Below are 14642 nucleotides of genomic sequence, written 5' to 3'. Positions count from 1 at the left end.
CCTTAAAGTGTTTTACCTTAATGTGAATGGAATGAAGCTTTTGGGACCTTCATTTGCTGATGTGGCATGACTCAAAATGAGAAGAAACAGCTGCAAACATACATTAATAACCGAAACAAGGAATGTACGAAATATGAATCTAGGAAAATTGGAAGTTGTCAAAAATGAAATGGAATGCATAAGTATCAATATCCTAGGCATAACCCATTGCTACCAAGTCAATTCCGACTCACAGCAACCCTATATGACGATGTAGAACTGCACCATAGAGTTTCTAAGGAGCACCTGGTGGATTCGAGCTGTCAACATTTTGGTTAGCATCTGTAGCACTTATGTACTACGCCACCAGGGTTTCCAAGTGAGCTGCATTGGACTGGTGTTGGCCATTTTGAACTGGACAATTGTATGGTCTACTATGTCAGGAATGACGACTTGAAGAGGATTGGCATCACATTCATTGTCAAAAAGAACATTTCAAGATCTATCCTGAAGTACAATGCCATCAATGATAGAATAATATCCATATGCCTACAAGGAAGACCAGTTAATATGACTATTATTCAAGCATACGCAAAAGTTGGAAACAAAGAAGGATCAGTAGTTGGAAAATATGGCCTTGGTGACAGAAACAGTTCTGGAGATTGCATGATAGAATTTTGCAAGACCAATGACTTTTACATTGCAAACACCTTTTTTCACCAACATAAACAGTGACTAGAGACATGGACCTTGTCAGATGGAATACGCAGGAATCAAATTGACTACATCTCTGGGAAGAGACGGATGGGAAACCTCAATATTATCAGTCAGAACAAGGCCAGGGGCTAACTGCGGAACAGAACATCAGTTGCTCATAAGCCAGTTCAAGTTGAAACTGAAGAAAATTAGAACAAGTCGATGAGAGCCAAAGTACGACCTTGAGTACATCGCACCTGAATTTAGGTACCATCTTAAGAATAGATTTGGCACGTTGAACACTAATGACCTAAGACCAGACAGCTTGTGGAATGACATCAAGGAGACCATACATGAAGAAAGCAAGAGGTCACTAAAAAGAAAAGAAAAAAAAGAAAGACCAAAATGGGCATCAGAAGAGACTCTGAAACTTGCATCTGAATGTCAAGTAGCTAAAACAAGAGGAATATATAATGAAGTAAAATAGTTGAATAAAAGATTTCAAGGGGCGGCTCAAGAAGACAATGTAAAGTATTACAATGACATGTGCAAAGATCTGGATATGGAAAACCAAATGGGAAGAACACGCTCTACATTTCTCAAGCTGAAAGAACAGAAGAAAAACTTCAAGCCTTGAGTTGCAATATTGAAGAATTCTATGGGGAAAGTATTAAATGACTCAGGAAGCATCCAAAGAAGATGGAAGGAATACACAGAGTCACTATACCAAAAAGAATTGGTCAACGTGCAGCCATTTCAGGAAGTAATATATGAGTAGGAACCAATGGTACTGAAGGAAGAAGCCCAAACTGCACTGAAGGCATTGGTGAAAAACAAGGCTCCAGGAATTGAAGGAATACCAACTGGTAATGTTTCAAAAAACAGATGCAGTGCTGGAAGTACTCACTTGCCTATCCCAAGAAATTTGGAAGACCTGGCTGCCTGGCCAGTCGACTGGAAGAAATCTATATTTATGCCTATTCTCAAGAAAGGTGATCCCACCAAATGCGGAAATTATCAAACAATATTATTATCACATCCAAGTAAAATTTTGCTGAAGGTCCTTCAAAAGCAGTTGCAGCAGTGCATTGACAGGGAATTGCCAGAAATTCAAGGCAGATTCACAAGACGCAGAACAAGGGATGTCATTGCTGATGTCAGATGGATTCTGCCTGAAAGCAGAGAGTACCAGAAAGATATTTACCTGTGTTTCATTGACCATGCAAAGGCACTCGACTGTGTGGATCATAGCGAATTATGCACAACATTGCAAAGGATGGGAATTCCAGAACGCTCAATTGTGCTCAGGAGGAACCTGTACTTAGACCAAGAAGCAGTCATTCAAACAGAACAAGGGAATACTGTGTGGCTTAAAGTCAGGAAAGGTGTGCCTCAGGGTTGTATCCTTTCACCGTACCTATTCAATCTGTATGCTGAGCAAATAATCCGAGAAGGGTGGGCTATATGAAGAAGAACATGGCATCAAGATTGGAGAAAGATCTTTGGGTGCAGAGCCAAGATGGCGGAATAGACAGATGCTTCCAGCGAGCCCTCTTTACAACAAAAACCCGAAAAAACAAGTGAAACAAGTATATTTGTGACAAGCTGGGAGCCCTGAGCATCAAAGGCAAGCTTAGACAACGAACTGAGGGGCAGAGGGAGGAAGAGACTGTTCAGAAGTGGAGAGGAGTTACCGGACCTGAATCACGATTAGCCCTCAGGCACCATGCCCGATGCGGTGGGCGCGGCAGTGGGTGGGCTGGTACTAGCATTCGGCTGCAGTTTCCTCAGGGAGAAGCAATCAGCCACACAGCCTATTCACACCTCTGGAACCTGAGGAGAACTGCACTCTTGGCGAAAGCTAAGTACTTGCGTGTATTTTACTGCGTCCCCCCACCCCCAAACCAGCTTCAGCGGCTGAATCCCTGGGCCTGAGATAGACTGTGGTGAGCACCTAGAGCCATCCTCCCGGCCTTGGGGAAGGAAAAAATTTGCAACTGGGGGGAAAAGATAATTTGCTAGGTCCATTAACCGGGGGAGCTCAGGACAGAAGCAGCTCCTGTCCAGGCATAAACCGTCCGTGGACCTTGAGCACCTTTCCCTTCTGCATGGACCTGTGTGGGCCTATTTTGGGAGAATAGGCCCTTGTTGGCAAACTCCAGCCATTTCAGCTGTGCGGTGGAGAGGTGGGTGTTTGATGTTTGACGTTGCTTTGCCTATTAAACAAGGTCCTCACCTACCCACATCAGGGACCTAAGGACTGGTAGCTCCACTCAGATCACCCAGCCACCCGCGACAGTGGTCCAAAGATAACTGGTACCTCCCAGTCCTTACAACCAAAAGCTTTGGGTGCCCGTGGTCTCTGCAGAACCCAGCCACCAGCACGCTCTAGGGAACAGAGACGTGTTTTCCTCAGAGACACTTGGGGGTGTTGGTTCTCAGCCCCCTGCCTTGTTCAGAGTGTGACCCCCTGCTGCAATCAGATACCAGTGTATATGCCAATCACCCCTGCCCCTCTAAGACTGTAGGACAGAGCCCGTACCACACACTTCATGATCAGCTACTTGGAAACCTGAGCTGAATTCAAACAAGAAAACTGAATGGACTCCTGGACTGATATACCCAATAACAGCTCTAGCCAGCTAAGGACAGGACACCAGAGCTCCAAAGGTAAAAATAATCAAGCTAGCTCACTCAAGCAACAAATAGGGGTATACCAAAACAAAACAAAGCAAGCAGCTATGACACAGTAAGCAAGCAAAAACTAATACAATAACTTATGGATGGTTCAGAGGCAACAGTCAGTATCAAGTCACATAAAGACCATGATCACCTCAACAGGCTCTCAAAACAAAGAATCCAGGGATCTTCTAGATGAAAGTGCATTCCTGGAATTTCCAGATGCAGAACACAAAAGTTTAATACACAGAACCCTTCAAGACATCAGGAAGGAAATGAGGCAATACGCAGAACAAGCCAAGGAACACACAGATAAAGAAGCTGAAGAAATTAGAAAGATTATTCAGGAACATAATGAAAAGTTTAATAAGCTGGAAAAATCCATAGACAGACAGCAATCAGAAATTCAGAAGATTAACAATAAAATTACAGAATTAGATAACTCAATAGAAAGTCAGAGAAGCAGAATTGAGCAAGTGGAAGCTAGAATTTCTGAACTTGAAGACAAATCACTTGGCACTAATATATTTGAAGAAAAATCGGATAAAAGAATTAAAAAAAATGGAGAAACGTTAAGAATCATGTGAGACTCTATCAAGAGAAATAACCTACGAGTGATTGGAGTACCAGAACAGGGAGGGATAACAGAAAATATAGAGAAAATTGTTGAAGATTTGTTGGCAGAAAACTTCCCTGATATTGTGAAATACGAGAAGATACCTATCCAAGATGCTCATCAAACTCTACATAAAGTAGATGTTAACAGAAAGTCACCAAGACATATTATATTCAAACTTGCCAAAACCAAAGATAAAGAGAGAATTATAAGAGCAGTGAGAGATAAATGAAAAGTCATCTACAAAGGAGAGCCAATAAGAATAAGCTCGGACTACTTGGCAGAAACCATTCAGACAAGAAGGCAATGGGATGATATATTAAAAAAATTGAAGGAAAAAAATTGCCTGCAAAGAATCATATATCCAGCAAAACTGTCTCTTAAATATGAAGGTGAAATTAAGACATTTCCAGATAAACACAAGTTGAGGAAATTTGTAAAAACCAAACCAAAACTACAAGAAATACTAAGGGAGTTCTTTGGTTAGAAAATCAATAATATCAGATATCGACCCAAGACTAGAACACTAGAACACAGGGCAGAGCAACGGGAAGTCAACCCAGACAGGGAAATCCAAAAAAACAAAGCAAGATTATAAAAAAGCCCGAAATAGGGTAACAGTGATGTTATTATATAAAAGAAGACAGCATTAAAATAATAAAGAGGGACTAAGAAATGTAATCATACACCTTCCATGTGGAGAGGAAGGTACAGTGATACAAAGAAATAAAAGTTAGTTTTAAATTTAGAAAAATAGGGGTAAATAATAAGGTAACCACAAAGGAGACAAACTATCCTACTCAGCAAAATAAAATACAAGGGAAACAATACAGACTCAGCAGAAACAAAACCAAAAACAATAAATATGAGGAAAGGACAATATATAAAGAAAACCTACTCAGCACATAAAATCAAGTGGGAAAAAGAAACTGTCAACACACAAAAAAGACATCAAAATGATAGCACTAAATTCATACCTATCCATAATTACCCTGAATGTAAATGGACTAAATGCACCAATAAAGAGACAGAGAGTGGCAGAATGGATTAAAAAACAAGATCCATCTATATGCTGCCTACAAGAGACACACCTTAGACTTAGACACACAAACTAAAACTCAAAAGATGGGAAAAAATATATCAAGCAAATAACAATCAAAAAAGAGCAGGTGTGGCAATATTAATTTCTGACAAAATAGACTTTAAAGTTAAATCCATCAGAAAGGATAAGGAAGGACACTATATAATGATTAAAGGGACAATACACCAAGAAGATATAACCATATTAAATATTTATGCACCCAATGACAGGGCTGCAAGATACGTAAAGCAAACTCTATCAGCATTGAAAAGTGAGATAGACAGCTCCACAAAATAGGAGGAGACTTCAACACACCACTTTCAGTGAAGGACAGGACACCCAGAAAGAAGCTCAATAAAGACACAGAAGATCTAAATGCCACAATCAACCAACTTGACCTCGTTGACATATACAGAACTCTCCACCCAACAGCAACCAAGTATACTTTCTTTTCTAGTGCACACGGAACATTCTCTAGAATAGACCACATATTAGGTCATAAAGCAAGCCTTAGCAGAATCCAAAACATTGAAATATTACAAAGCATCTTCTCTGACCGTTAGGCCATAAAAGTGGAAATCAGTAGCAGAAAAAGCAGGGAAAATAAATCAACACTTGGAAGCTGAAACAATACCCTGCTCAAAAAAGACTGAATTATGGAAGACATTAAGGATGGAATAAAGAAATTCATAGAATCCAATGAGAATGAAAACACTTCCTATCAGAACCTTTGGGACACAGCAAAAGCAGTGCTCAGAGGCCAATTTATATCAATAAATGCACACATCCAAAAAGAAGAAAGGGCCAAAATCAAAGAATTATCCCTACAACTTGAACAAAGAGAAAGAGAGCAAGAAAAGAAACCCACAGGCATCAGAAGAAAACAAATAATAAAAATTAGAGCTGAACTAAAAGAACTAGAAAGCAGAAAAATAATTGAAAGAATTAACAAGACCAAAAGCTGGTTTGTTTTTTTTAATAATTTTTATTGTGCTTTAAATGAAAGTTTACAAATCAAGTCAGTCTCTGACATATGAACTTATATGCACCTTACTACATATTCCCATTTACTCTCCCCCAATGAGTCAGCCCACTCCCTCCTTTCAGTCTCTCCTTTCGTGACTGTTTTACCAGTCTCTAACCCTCTCTACCCTCCCATCTCCCCTCTAGACAGGAGATGCCAACACATTCTCAAGTGTCCACCTGATACAAGTAGCTCACTCCTCATCAGCATCTCTCTCCAACCCATTGTCCAGTCATATCCATGTCTGATGAGTTGTTTTCGGGAATGGTTCCTGTCCTGTGCCAACAGAAGGTTTGGGGACCATGACCGCCGAGATTCTTCTAGACTCAGTCAGACCATTAAGTCTGGTCTCTTTATGAGAATTTGGGGTCTGCTTCCCCCTGTTCTCCTGCTCCCTCAGGGGTTCTCTGTTGTGCTCCCTGTTAGGGCAGTCATCGGTTGTGGCCAGGCACCATCTAGTTCTTCTGGTCTCAGGATGATGTAAGTCTCTAGTTCATGTAGCCCCTTCTGTCTCTTGGGCTCATAATTATCTTGTGACCTTGGTGTTCTTCATTCTCCTTTGATCCAGGTGGATTGAGACCAATTGATGCATCTTAGATGGCCGCTTGTTAGCATTTAAGACCCCAGACGCCACATTTCAAAGTGGGATGCAGAATGTTTTCTTAATAGAATTTATTTTGCCAATTGACTTAGATGTCCCCTGAAACCATAGTCCCCAAACCCCCCGCCCTTGCTCCACTGACCTTCAAAGCATTCAGTTTATTCAGGAAACTGCTTTGCTTTTGGTCTAGTCCAGTTGTAAAAACTGTTTTTTTGAAAAAAATCAACAATATTGATAAACCACTGGCCAAACTGACAAAAGAAAAACAGGAGAGGAAGCAAATAACCTGAATAAGAAATGACAACAGCAATATTACAACAGACCCAACTGAAATTAAAACAATCATATTTTTATCAGATAGCCATGAAAAACTATACTCAAATTTGAAAATCTAGAAGAAATGGATGAATTCCCTGAAATACACTACCTCCCTAAACTAACACAAACAGAGGTAGAACAACTACATAGACCCATAACAAAAGAAGAGATTGAAAAGGTAATCAAAAAACTCCCAATAAAAAAAAGCCCTGGTCTGGACAGCTTCACTGCAGAGTTCTACAAACTTTCAGAGAAGAGTTAACACCACTACTACTAAAGGTATTTCAGAGCATAGGAAATGATGGAATACTACCAAACTCATTTTATGAAGCCACCATATCCTTGATACGAAAACCAGGTAAAGACACCACAAGAAAAGAAAATTATAGACCTATATCCCTCATGAATGCAGATGCAAAAATCCTCAACAAAATTCTAGCCAATAGAATTCAACAACATATCAAAAAAATAATTCACCATGACCAAGTGGGATTCATACCAGGTATGCAGGGATGGTTCAACATTAGAAAAACAATTAATGTAAATCCACCACATAAATAAAACAAAAGACAAAAATCACATGATTTTATCAATTGATGCAGAAAAGGCATTCGACAAAGTTCAACACTCATTCATGATAAAAACTCTCAGCAAAATAGGAATAGAAGGAAAATTCCTCAGCATAATAAAGGGCATTTATACAAAGCCAACAGCCAACATCACTCTAAATGGAGAGAGCCTTAAAACATTCCCACTGTGATCGGGAACCAGACAAGGATGCCCTTTATCACCACTCTTATTCAACATTGTGCTGGAAATCCTAGCCAGAGCAATTAGGCTAGATAAAGAAATAAAGGGCATCCAGATTGGCAAGGAAGAAGTAAAAGTATCTCTATTTGCAGATGACATGATATTATACACAGAAAACCCTAAGGAATCCTCCAGAAAACTACTGAAACTAATATAAGAGTTCAGCAGAGTATCAGGATGCAAGATAAACATACAAAAATCAGTTGGATTCCTCTACACCAGTAAAAAGAACATCAAAGAGGAAACCACCAAATCAATGCCATTTACAGTAGCCCCCAAGAAGATATAATACGTAGGAATAAATCTTACCAGAGATGTAAAAGACTACAGTACCCTTTTGCGAGAAACCAAAAGAGACTTACGTAAGTGGAAGAACATACCTTGCTCGTGGATAGGAAGACTTAACATTATAAAAATGTCTATTCTGCCAAAAGCGATCTATACATTTAATGCGATTCCAATCAAAATCTCATTGACATTCTTTAATGAGATGGAGAAACAAATCACCAACTTCATTTGGAAGGGAAAGAGGCCCCAGATAAATAAGGCATTACTGAAACAGAAGAACAAAGTGGGAAGCCTTACTTTACCTGATTTTAGAACCTATTATACCACCACAGTAGTCAAAATAGCCTGGTACTGGTACAACAGATACATGGACCAATGGAACAGAACTGAGAATCCAGACATAAATCCATCCACATATGAGCAGTTGGTATTTGACAAAGGCCCCAAAACAGTTAAATGGCGAAAAGACAGTCTTTTTGACAAATGGTGCTGGCATAACTGGATATCCATCTGCAAAAAAATGAAACAAGACCCATACCTCACTCCATGCACAAAAACTAACTCAAAATGGATCAAAGACCTAAATATAAAATGTAAAACGATAAAGATCATGGAAGAAAAAACAGGGACAATGTTAGGAGCCCTAATACATGGCATAAACAGTATACAAAACATTATAAAGAATGTAGAAGAAAAATTGGAGAAGGGGGAACTCCTAAAAATCAAACACCTATGCTCCTCCAAAGACTTCACCAAAAGAGTAAAAAGGCTACCTACAGACTGGGAAAAAGTTTTTAGCTATGACATTTCTGATCGGTGCCTGATCTCTAAAATCTACATGATACTGCAAAAACTCAACTGCAAAAAGACAAATAACCCAATTAAAAAATGGGCAAAAGATATGAATAGACACTTCACTAAAGAAGACATTTAGGTAGCTAACAGATATATGAGGAAATGTTCACGATCATTAGCCATTAGAGAAATGCAGATCAAAACTACAATGAGATTTCATCTCACTCCAACAAGGCTGGCATTAATACAAAAAACACAAAATAATAAATGTTGGAGAGGCTGTGGAGAGATTGGAACACTTCTACACTGCTGGTGGGAATGTAAAATGGTACAACCACTTTGGAAATCAATTTGGTGCTTCCTTAAAAAGCTAGAAATAGAACTACCATAGGATCTAGCAATCCTACTCCTTGGAATATATCCTAGAGAAATAAGAGCCTTTACACGAACAGATGTATGCACACCCATGTTTATTGCAGCACTGTTTACAGTAGCAAAAAGATGGAAGCAACCAAGGTGCCCATCAATGGATGAATGGATCAATAAATTATGGTATATTCACACAATGGAATACTATGCATCGATAAAGAACAGTCAGGAATCTGTGAAACATTTCATAACATGGAGGAACCTGGAAGGCATTATGCTGAGTGAAATTAGTCAGTTGCAAAAGGACAAATATCGTATAAGACCACTATTATAAGAACTTGAGAAATAGTTTAAACTGAGAAGAAAACATTCTTTTGTGGTTACGAGAGGGGGGAGGGAGGGAGGGAGGGAGAGAGGGAGAGGGGCATTCACTTATTAGATAGTAGGCAGGAACTACTTTAGGTGAAGGGAAAGACAGTAAACAATACAGGGGAGGTCACCACAATTGGACTAAACCAAAAGCAAAGCAGTTTCCTGAATAAACCGAATGCTTCAAAGGCCAGCATAGCAGGGGCAGGGGTCTGGGGACCATGGTTTCAGGGGACATCTAAGTCAATTGGCATAATAAAATCTATTAAGAACACATTCTGCAACCCACTTTGAAGAGTAGCATCTGGGGTCTTGAACACTAACAAGCAGCCATGTAAGATGCACCAACTGGTCTCAACCCACCTGGATCAAAGGAGAATGAAGAACACCAAGGACACAAGGCGATTACAAGCCCAAGAGACAGAAAGGGCCACATGAACCCGAGACTGTATCATCCTGAGACTAGAAGAACTAGATGGTGCCCGGCTACAACCGATGTCTGCCCAGACAGGGAACACAACAGAGAACCCCTGAGGGAGCAGGAGAACAGTGGAATAAATGCAGACTCCAAATTCTCATAAGACCAAACTTAATGGTCTGGCTGAGACTAGAAGGACCCTGGTGGTCATGGCCCCCGGACATTCTGTTGGCCTAGGACAGGAACCATTCCCGAAGACAACTCTTCAGGCATGGATTGGACAGGACAATGGGTTGGAGAGGGATGCTGGTGAGGAGTGAGCTTCTTGGATCAGGCGGACACTTGAGACTGTGTTCCCATCTCCTGCTTGGAGGGGAGATGAGAGAGGGTGGAGGGGGTTAGAAGCTAGTGAAATGGACATGAAAAGAGAGAGTGGAGGTAGAAAGCGGGCTGTCTCATTATGGGGAGAGAAATTCGGTGTGTGTAGCAAGGTGTATATGGGTTTTTGTGTGAGAGACTGGCTTGATTTGTAAACTTTCACTTAAAGCACAATAAAAATTATTAAAAAAAAAATTGGAGAAAGACTCCTTAACAACCTGCAATATGCAGATGACACAACCTTCGTTCCTGAAAGAGAATAGAACTTGAAGCACTTACTGAGAAAATCAAAGACCACAGTCTTCAGTATGGATTACACCTCAACATAAAACAAAAATTATCACAACTAGACTGATAAGCAACAATATGATAAACGGAGAAAATATTGAAGTTGTAAAGGATTTCATTTTACTTGGATCCACAATAAACACCCATGGAAGCTTCAGTCAAGGAATGAAAAGACGCATTGTGTTGGGCAAATGTGCTGCAGAAGACCTCTTTAAAGTGTTAAAAAGCAAAGATGTCACTTTAAGGACTAAGGTGCGCCTGATCCAAACCATGGTGTTTTCAATCGCCTCCTATGTGTATGAAAGCTGGGCAATGAATAAGAAAGACCAAAGAAGAATTGAAGCCTTTGAATTATGATGTTAGCAAAGAATACTGAATATACCATGGACTGCCGAAAGAATGAACAAATCCGCTTTGGAAGAAGTACAACCAGAATGCTTCTTAGAAGCAAGGATGGCAAGACTCCATCTCACATACTTTGGACATGTTTTCGGGAGGGATCGGTCCCTGGAGAAGGACATCATGCTTGGTAAAGCAGAAAGCCAGGAAAAAAGGGAAAGACCCTCGATGAGATGGATTGACACATTGGCTGCGACAATGGGCTTAAGCATAACAACAATTGTGAGGATGGCACAGGAGCAGGCAGTGTTTCATTCTGTTGTGCATAAGGAACTGACTCGATGACAACAACAACAAGGGAAGATATAAGCAAGGTCATAGGGTCGTTATGAGCCAGAACCGACTCAATGGCACCCAACAACAACAACACAACAAGGGGAGATATTACTGCCTTTCCATCAGATTTTTTGTAACACTGGTAAATTTGCTTAACTTCTCTCTTTTTTTTTTCACACAATGCCATATCTTTGATTAACTGGAATAAATGTTATTTTTAAAGTCATTACTTCAACAATTATAATTAAGTATATTTAAAATATTGACAATCTTTGCCATCCCAAAGACCAGGCATAGATGATTTATGCTGCAGCTGTCCCTATAAGGTAGCTACTAGCCACATGTGACTATTAGCACTTGAAATACTGCTAGAAATGTAGAATACACATTGAATTTTGAAGATTTAGTACCAAAAAAAAAAGAAGAATGTAAAATGCCTCTATATTTTTATATTGATTATATTTTGGAATGATATTTTGGGTTAAAGAAAATACTAAAATTCATTTCACTTTTTTTACTTTTTTAAATGTGGCTACTAGAAAATTACAAATTACAGTTTGGCTTACATATTTCTATTGGACAGCACTACTGTGTTCCCACGGCTTTCTAACTTTAACATGTATCAGAACACTGGAGGGATGACACAGATTCTGTGTGAATTCTCTTGACATAGATCACTCGACCCTATTCCTACTGTTTGTGATTCAAGCCCTAATTTCATTATCCATGATGAATTGTCGCTACTTCTATTGAACCTGCCCGTCATGAGAAACTCCTTACCTCACAAGGCAGGCCGTCCATCTTTGGATCGTTTTGTCATTTGGAAAGCAATTTTTTTTTTTTTTTTGCTATTGTTTGTTTGTTTTAGTTAATTAGGTTCAGTTCCACCTCTTGTGTCTATAGGGAATATATCTAACTATACTGCATAAGAACAGTCAACATTTCAAATACTAAAACTCTCTCAAGTGCCTCCAGTTTTTCAAGCTCGCCACATTTAGTTTCTGAGGCTCAGACACATGAGACTAGTTCCTTTATTATCACTCTTCTCTCACTGCACTGTAGGTTGTCCGCATTCTTTTAAAAATAAGGTCTCTGGAAGAGCACCCAGTGCGCTGAGGTGCTTATACTTAGGTCGGTGCAGCCATTTTGGTGGCTACATACTTCTCATAGCTATGTTTGTTTATTTGTTATTGTTATTGAGAATATACACAGCAGAACACTGAATTCAACAATTTCTACATGTACAATTCAGTGACACTGATCATATTCTTTGAGCTGTGTGACCATTCTCATCCACGTTTTCTGAGTTTCCCTCCCCCCATTAGCATAGATTCACAGTTGTCCCCTGAGGTTCCTATCTAATTTTTCGAGTTGCTGTTGTCTGTTTGATCCCATATAGCTAGATCTTAAAAGAGCACAGTGCTCAAGGCAGATATTCCTTTTTTTTTCATAAATAATATTTTATTGTGTTTTAGGTAAAAGTTTACACAACAAATTAGGTTCCCCTTTAACAATTTTTATACAAATTGTTTCATGCCATTGGTTATAATTTTTATAATGTCAGCATTCTCGTTATTTCCAATTTGTTTGATGTAGTTAATTGTTTCAGGAAGCACATTACTCCCAGCTGATACTGTTTATTTTATAAGCCAATCTATTATTTGGCTGAAAGGTGACCTGCAGAAATAGCTGAATTGAAACTCCAGGTTCAAAGATTGTCTTAGGGCAATACTCCTAGGGGTTCTTCTGGTCTCTGCGGGTCCAGTAGGTCTGGCCTTTTTTAGGGATTTTTTTTTTTTTCAATTGTGATTTAGGTGAAAGTTTACAGCTCAAGTTAATTTCTCATACAAGAATTTATACAAATATTGCTATGTGACACTAGCTGCAATCCCTATAATGTGACAGCACACTCCCCTTTTCCAACCCCGGTTTTCCATGTCCATCTAACCAGGTCCTGCCCCTTCCTGCATTCTCATCCTGCCTCTGAACAGAAGCCGCCCATTTGGTCTCATGTATCTGCTTGAACTAAGAAGCACACTCTTCACAAGTATTACTTTGTATTTTATAGCCCAGTATAATCTTTGTCTGAAGAGTGGGCTTCGGGAAATGTTTTAGTTCTGGGTTAACAGAGCGTCCAAGGGCCATGGCTTTGGGGTTCCTCCAGCCTTAGTCAGACCAATAAGTCTGGTCTTTTTACACAAATTCGAGTTCTGCTTCACACTTTTCTCCCACTGCTCCGTCAGGGACTCTCTGTTGTGTTCCCCATCAGGGCGGTTGCTGGTGGTAGCCGGGAACCATCTAGTTCTTCTGGTCTCAGGCTGATGGAGTCTCTCATTTATGTGATCCTTTTGTCTCTTGGGCTAATATTTTCCTTGTGTCTTTGGTGTTCTTCCTTTTCCTTTGCTCCAAGCAGGTTGGAACCAATTGATGCATCTTAGATGGCTGCTGGCAAGCTTTTAAGACCCCAGACGCCCCTCATCAAAGTGGGATAAGGCAGATATTCTTTACTTGTCAAGCTAAACTATGGTTTGGGTTTAAGAAGACCCAAGTATCAGGGGATATTTTTGGTTTAAGTTTTAAAGTTTAAAGGTTATTTCAGGGCAATAGTTTCAGGGGTTCATCCAGACTCCATGGCTCCAGTAATCCTGGATTCCATCTCATAGCTATGTTAATGTCATTGTTTCTGAAGTGGTTACTTATCAATCTGGAAGGACAATACTATGAGCAATTAAGAGCTCAGGCTTTGGGATTCGCTGGATTTGAATTCGAATTCCAGCTCTGCCAATTACCAGCGGTGCCACCTTGGGCAAGTTACTTGGATTCTTCCAGTCTCATTTTTCTCTTAGTAAAATGAGCGTAACAATATACCTACCTCCTAGTATTGTTCTAGGAATTAAATGAGACAATGCACGGCCTCTGGAACACATTAGGTACTCCATAATTGTTAGCACTAAACCTATCTTTATATTTTCTCTCCCACTGTGTAGTTTTATTTAATGCATGATTATACGTTCTCCTCTGGGTTTGGAAGAGGTGAAAATGTGCACACACAGCCATGTCTGATAAATAGAGTTGAAGCATGGAATGTCTGCTTTTATTTTTATGTCCATTTAGAAATTGTTTGTATGATTTATGTTGTATCCATTGTGGAGTGGAAATAGTTTTTTTAGCAGCATGACGCCATCCTTTAAATGAAGTCCAAGGAGCTGCCTTTGGTTAATGGATGATATCTCCTCTTCATAAACTCCATTTCTTCAG

Source organism: Loxodonta africana, chromosome 5, assembly GCF_030014295.1.
Source record: "Loxodonta africana isolate mLoxAfr1 chromosome 5, mLoxAfr1.hap2, whole genome shotgun sequence".
NCBI classification, from domain to species: Eukaryota; Metazoa; Chordata; class Mammalia; order Proboscidea; family Elephantidae; genus Loxodonta; species Loxodonta africana.
This window is presented reverse-complemented; position numbering follows the sequence as displayed.